The sequence below is a fragment of the Podospora pseudoanserina genome, chromosome 3 (assembly GCF_035222485.1).
Source record: "Podospora pseudoanserina strain CBS 124.78 chromosome 3, whole genome shotgun sequence".
Classification (NCBI taxonomy): Eukaryota; Fungi; Ascomycota; class Sordariomycetes; order Sordariales; family Podosporaceae; genus Podospora; species Podospora pseudoanserina.
Window position 1 is genome coordinate 601,472 of NC_085922.1, and position 8,399 is coordinate 609,870.

Below are 8,399 nucleotides of genomic sequence, written 5' to 3' on the forward strand. Positions count from 1 at the left end.
ATAGACATTCTAAGCTAATTTAATACTGATATAACAAAAACGTTTAATAACTTTTTAGAAAAAGTTGAACATGTACTAAAATTATAAATAGACTATGTTCATTAAAGAGATTTATTTACTATAACAAAAGCACTAATATTCTTTTAATATGGATCGTTAACAATTAGCAGTTCCTTTAAGAAATATAATACTGATTATATATACATACTTACTTGAATTCCGTAAATAAAACCTTTCATTTTTTACCTAAATTGTTCAAATAATAGTGTATAGTATGATTGATCAAAATAAATAACCCGGGATATCGGAAAAACATTATTTTAACCTATCTTAAATACTCCTGTCCCCTAGTATTAATATTTATACTATATCGAAGGTAGCGGGTAGCCGGCTCATTTTCCTGAAGTGCTTATAGGTATACCGATAAAGAACGTAAATTGTGAAAGAAGTTAAAGTACTAAACAGATAAAAGCGATACGGGTTTATACGGTCGATACCCTTACCGTTAAAGAATACTAAACACTCTACAAATTTAGCTAGGAGGCAATAGAAGTTGGATATATTAGACGGATAAGTAAATCAATTATACTTTATTAAATAAAGTATTTTTTGTTTATCTTGTAACTACTTTTTTATAAAATAGTAATGTATTAGCAATCTATTTGAATATATTGATTGTAAAAATTATGAACTTAAATTTTACGTTTAATAGATATGCTATTTGATACCTTTATACCTTCTATTATATACATCGTTCTTTTCTTGGATTCTTTTTATATTTCTACATTTCTATCTTTTAAACAACATATGACCGATATGTTAAAAAAAAAATTCTTCTAGAATATTACGTTAGTATTGTACGTTATCAAATGTTATAATATTTTCTATTACTTTATCTCTACTGTTAATACTAATATATTGAATATATTGATATGAAATCCTGATATACTACTACTAAACTATTAGTGAAAATCGGTTTAAAATCATTTATTAAACCACAGTATTATAGTTCATTCAACATTCATTATAAATATATAATATATATTTCGTACCGATTTCTAAAGAAAAGGTTCTATTAGTATAGGTTTGATAAAGTTGTCAAGCTTTATTATGTATAGAATTAACAACTATGATGAATTACTAAACTAATACTGAAGAAATATAAAGTTTATACAATAAAACCCTTCATCAAACACCGAAAAACAAGAACATTTATTACAATAATACATCTTCATGTATTAAACTTTATATTATTTGCAAAAACTACATTTTGCTTTATCATGTTATAGAGGTTAATCAGCATAAATAACTTAATAACATAGTTAAAATATATTTATATTGTTTACTTGAAATAAGTTTTAAATCCTAAATTTTGAAATGTTTTACCCTTAAATTACATGAAAAGTATGACTGAACAGAACTTATGAAAATGTTCAATCTATTACAAAGCTTCTTAATATTATTATAACCTAGATCTTTAGAATAAGAAAATAATTAAATGAAATAAAATATTCCGACATTTATTGGAAGCAAAAGGAAAAAAACATAATACCGCAATAATATAAAATTAGCGGCAGAAACTATAGTCTAATAATTGTTGAAAGTAACGAAAGTACTTCCAGAAATGGATATATAGATACTTTATAGCCCTGAACTTCTTTAATTTAGCCCCTATAGAGAAACCCTTACTCAGAAAAATCTAGTTAGCTAGGTTTCTATAAGGATAAATAAATCTTTATCAATTCTTCTAATTATTAATATTCTTATTTTTCTAGCTTCAATATTTTCTTTCAATCATATAACAACTTGAACTTTATTTTTTCTAATTTCTTTGTACTTTATTTGATATCATTAATAGTTATCTATGATGATCTTTACCTTCCTTATTTTGGAAATATCGTGTATAATTTAAATATTCATTTATTTATATTGTTTACTCTTTTATCAAGAAGAGTTTTACAGAGATAATTATAACATTATATAGGAGCACTTGCTTTACTAAATTTATATAAATTAGATGTTCATGCGCATTTTTTTTAGTATGAGTAAAGTGATAAATGTAATCTTCCAAAAAAAAAGAATAAACTGAATTGGTTTCATTTATAAATATGATCACCGTATTGATCTATTCTACTAGTTTTCTAAATAGTTTTGTTAGGTTTATATTGATAGATAACTATTATTCAATATATTGGATTAGCGCTTTTATAAATAAGCCGGATAGTAGGATTTGTTCTGTAATTAGGTTTATTAAAAAAAATTTAAAAGTCAACTGATTAAAATAATTACATAGATATTTCTGTTAAATAATAACGTTCATGGGTAAGTTTCAAAAAGCAGCGCTTGGGCGCAACGTAAGATCCAAAATAGTAGCATTGCCCACTGTCAAAACTGCAAAGTGAAACGCAAGTAACGAGGGCCTAAAATAGCCCCGGAGTAATAACTTTAGTTTATAAGTCAAAGCATTGACTTTTTATAAATTCACTAATTGTTATAATTATTTACAGTAAAAAAAATCATAAAAAGTAAGAAGATAAACAATAACTAGTAAAAAAGTTATTTCATTGTATTAATACTTAATATTAGTAATTTTAATAGCTAGAACAATTCTACTAAAAAGTATAAATATTCACATTATATTCTCATAATAAACTACCGTTCAACTGTGAAACTGAGTAAACTTGTATAAAATAATACTATCATTTAACCTTTCTACCATCTTTTGTACCACTAGTTACTTATAACCTTATTAATGGCTCCGTTATTATTTATCAATTTACAAATAATAATAAAAAAATATATTGTTCTTTTCTCTTTCTCATTATTCCTTTTATATACCGTACCCTTTTTTTATTACTTTATATTTTCTATAGTTATTAATTATATCATAGAAATAGATTATTTTGATTACTGTCCTTGAAAATTTAGATATTCATTAATCAATAAACTGCATATAACATTTAATTCCTACTTATTATAATTATTTGTAATGACAAATTACTGTGTTGATTTAATCTCACTCTAAATGAATAATAAATTTAAGTAATAACTTTTTTGAAATAGTATTTGTATTAAAAGGTAAAAACTAAAAAGAATAAAAGAACTGTGACCGACTCTTATCCAGAACCTCTCAATGGGGTACTGGTTGAAGGCACTTCTAAACAATCCTGGTTCGGTACAGTTAAATAGCGTACAACAAATGGCTTTTCTCAATGACAACAGTCTAGATACCGACGATTGTGACTTGTATTGCATACTGCAGAATTGTCTATCTACACTAGCCAGTTCCTCCATATATGTAGACCTAGTAGTTTCCTGGATCATTGACTCTTGCCAATGATCCAACAGGTGAGGCTATTCCCGTCCTGATTGGTTCTACTAACGATTGGCTATGCGTGTCGTACCCCGCACACGGTCCGTCCTACCCGTTAGCTTAACTGTGACAAGAACCTAGATATAATGGTGATACTTAGTATATAGGGTAATAATTAAAGTATGGGTAAGAGAATTAAAAGGCTTTTTAAAAAGTAAATATTTTCTCTACAGAGGTATGAAATTTATATTTTTGGTAGGGTAGGTAAGAGGTAGGACCTAAGAATATAATATAGCCAATATTTACATTTAAACCAAAAAGCCTAAGGTTTCCTTTAATTTAATCACTTTATTTTATTACAAAACCTTGTTTTAAATATTAAATACTAACTTGGAAAAAGACTACGGATAGCCTTATTAAACTATAGGTATATTTAGTTTTTAACTGTAGATTTTTTGCATTACTTATATAAGCTTTTTAAACTTTATGTATATTAATATTATACCTACTTTGCTACATATATAACTGTTATCATTTTTAACATTTTTTCTATTCCTTATAATATTTTTTATACATTAATCCTTAACTTTCTTGCTATTATAATGACCTTTTTGTATTTATACTAATTTTATTAAAATAACAATAATATTATAAAGTCAGGCTTTGATTACATTAAAAATTTTGGGTTTAAGACCCAAATTTTGAAATTATGATAAAATAATAAATATAGTTTTCAATAAATCCGAATTTATCTGAAATTTATTACTACTGTATTTCTTTGATAATTTCAACATCTCAGGTTAACTTTAAATATATTTTAATTTTATATTCAGTTTATATACTTCACTATATGAATACTTTTTATTTTCAATGATTGACTTTTCTTTTAAAAAGAAAGTGCCTGGGTCCAAGTAAAATCGTGAACTAGTAGACTTACCCACTATTAAGTCGACAAAGTGAAACGCAAGTAACGAAAGGCTAAATGGCCGTAAAGCGTGGTGTTACAGGCACTTAAAAAAGCTACGCAAAAAGAAATACCTTTCTATTATATAACCAAATATTAATAATAAAATGGTTTATAGTTGCTTATATTGTTCCTTGAATGTATATTTAAAACACAATATTAATAATCCTTTATACTTATAAATACCTAATTAATTAAGATTGTATAAAGACAAATCTCTTGTAAAGCTTAAAATGAAAATATTTAAAAAATTTATATAATAATTTTTCTAAATATCTTTTGTACTTTTAGTACTTAGTTGAACATATGTTGTTTTGTTCATTTTATACTGCTTGAATATTATACTTTTCCCTTTTACCTTAACCAAAAATGAAGATTGGATATTTGTATAGTTATGCCATTTATTTTAAATATTTTAAATTATATGATAATATTAATGATTGTTTTAATAGGTTGGATGCTTCTATATACCTTTTTAAACTATACTTTCTATTTCATTACAAATTTAAAGCCGAAATAGATTAAAGATATTAATTTAAACTTTCTAAACAAAAGGAAAGTATATTATAATAATAAATACTGGTTGAGTAATTAATAACTAGCTTTTTGAAGGCTAGAGTAATATGAAACTTACATTATATAGGTTATTTAGCTTTATAACATAATGGAAATAAATATAGGTTTTTAATACGGTATACTATTTAATATATGGGAATTTAGTATTATAGTAGATAATATGTTTTTTTAATATTTATTTGATAGAAGTATTATAAGTTAACCCGGCTGTAGCTCGCACAGTATATGGGGCGCGGGGAGTCCCAAACTAATCAGTAAAGAGATAGGAGGCAACAGTCGGAGCAGGCCAGGAGTGCCACGGCGCCAAGATACGCGAGGACTCCCTAGGGTACAAAATGCTCGGGGTAATTGAAAGCATAGCACGACGACCACTCTACAGGATGCAAGATACTAAGAGTAATCGGGGCCAGAGCGCGTTAAGTACCTTATAGTCCCGCAGTATATAATATAAGTTATATTCCTTAGTATTTTATGATTATAAATAAGACAATCTATTATTATATATTATTTAGCTACATCGAACCAATTATCTAGAAGCATCTTCGATTAACTATCCCTCTTAGAGATTCTAGATTGGGGTTTGTCACAAAAGAGCAATATTATATTAATATTAATTTCTTATAGTACTAATTTAATAATCTAGAATGATAAAAGGTTTTCGATATAAATGAGTAAACTAATTTTATTAGCCTTTTCAATGGTTGAGAATTCTACTACTGGGAGTTATTTTAGCCCTTTTTTCCTTTACATTCTCTTATCGTTTTAATAGTAAGTGAAACTAGTAACTTCGTATTTTACCCCGGTGTTTTTATGTTATTTATTAAAAATAGTTTATAACCCTAAGCTTCTTTACTCCAGACTTTAAATAAAACCCTTCTCCTTAGAATAACCTAACTAACTAGGCTTTTATAAGTAGAAATAAATTTTACTTCTATATCAATCTATTATATTTCTTTTATATTTCATCATCCTAGATTATAATTATTACCTTTAATATATTGTAGGGCGCTACCTTTATAAATTATTTTCTTTTAGCAAATTATTACTATTCATTACTATATTGAAAGGATTTTTTACTCTTAAAATATTACGCTGATAACTATTGAAGCCTATATACTATGGGTATAGTCGTACCTACTTTATATAGACTATTATATAAAGTATATCAATAGAAATAAGAATTATATTTTTTAGTATTCTGTTTCGATTATTAAGATTCATATAATTAAATAAAAATGAATTCTTATTTTCTTTTTTTATTTGAAATAAACTAATGAAAAATATATATTCTAAGTATATATCATTTATTACAACAATAATATGTATTATGATAATTCCTTCGATAAGTTTTATGGAAAGAATGAACTCATAAGATCAATACAGCCTCCGTAAATAGGGCTTTCTTTAACGTATAGCTTTTTGGGTTTATATGTATATCTATAGCTTAATTCTTTCTTAAATATCTTTCAATATCAAATTAAAAATACCTCTACCTACTATTGTTTTATTATCCTAATATCTTTCTTTATTCTTACGCTTTTCTTTGAATACTATCTTTTATATTTAATCAAATTACTCTATAAACCCTTTGTATTTAATATAGGATTAAGAAGTTTAACATCATTCTTCTTAATTATAGTTTACATTATTAATATTAGTTGATCATGTTTCTTCAATATAATTTTCCTTCAAAGAAACAATAGTTTAGTTTATGAAATATTGCTCAATATTATAAAAATAATAACATTTAATTAAACTTTAATTATTTATATATTACTATTAACATTGGGAAATTATAAAGTAAAGAGTTAAATAGTACGGATAAGGTTATAATTTTATCATCAGGATTATAAGTGTAGAAAAGATGAAGGCTTACTAATTTACATTTCTTGAAGTACTTATTATAATAAGTTATTATAATCTTCTATTTAATAGAAATCTTTTTTCGAATTTACAAGTTTTTCATAAAAGGGGAGTTGATTTTCAACATTGTTTTAAAAAACTTAAAAATGGTATTTCTATTTACGGCTTTACAATCTTTTCTAATTAAGTTAAATTTTTTATTCTAGAATAGTAACTAAGATTATTATTAATGCATAAGACTTTATTTATTAACCGTTTCTTAATACTTTTTTTAATTTCTAACTTGAATTATAGCAAATATAAAATACTTAAACTGAGTAATCTAGGTCGAACTTTTTATCTTTGGAATTATTAAAGTTATTAAAAGTATTTGTAATTTCTTTCGATAAATTGATCCAAGGTTGGGTTTCATTATTGTTATAAAAATGATTAAAGTCAGGAGGATAGTATTGGTTGCTATTACTTTAAAGACGTTCTTTTGAATACAATAATATAGTTTTCTTATAAATCATTATCATAATAGACATTTTTGGTATTTTTGTGATTTGAATTCTCTTGTAGATTCATTAGTATATTTAATATTAAAGTTTTGAAGTTTCATTTCATTTTCTTAAATAGTCTTTCTGTACTTTATTAATTTTGATAGCTATGGTATTCTTAGTTTATACCGTTAGGGTTTAAAAATTAATATCTAAATTTCTTCATAAATTTTAAATATTTGGACATATTTAATTAAACCTTTCAAACGAATTAAACTAAACGCTATCTAATGATATTCTATGTTAGAAGCTACTCGTTCGTTAATTAATATAATCTTAGAAACACTATACATTTATGCATTTCACTGTAATTTTGAAAGATTTTACGTTAAATATTGATGTATTTCTGAGATATATTATACAAGAGAATATTGATCTATTATTATTTACTTATTTAATTATAGTTTTAATTGTTTTTATTCTTTGGTAATGTAATAAATTACTTTATTTTAAAGACATTTATTTCAATATTCTTAACTTATATAGTCTCTAAAGAATTTATATAAGTTAATATATTTCAAAAGTATAGTAATTTCAAAAACTATTTTAATGTATCAATTAAATTAATGGTAGTTATTTTAAATAAAATACTAAATGAAGTCTATACCTGCACTTTATTTCTCAAACAAGTATATAATCTACAAATACTATAATCTTGATTATAAGGTATGTTATTATTCGTTTATCTCCTACTGATTTTGTAAACTATTAGGGTTATAGAAACATTTTTAGTATTAAAAAGTACGTTAAGTTTATTTTATTTCTAGTATACTGTTTCATATTTATTATACTTTTTATATAAGTTAATTAAGGATTCATAAAAAGAAGATTAGGGGGGTACATTCAATGAATGTATTGTCATTATTTCTGAAAATTAAATAAGTATAGTTTTCAATTAATTTAAAGCTAGATATGACGAAAAAAAGGGCGATTGAAAATTTTCGGATTATGACTGTGTTTAGTTTAATTTTATTAACACTTTGTTTCGTAGTTGGAAGAATATATAACCATTAATAATTTTAAATGAATTTCTAAACTTAAAAGGCGATTTTAGTATTTAAGTTAGAATTTAGGAAAGATTTCACTTTTAGGAATTCTTAATAACTAAATATTATAGTTATTAATAATTACTCTTTACAAACCA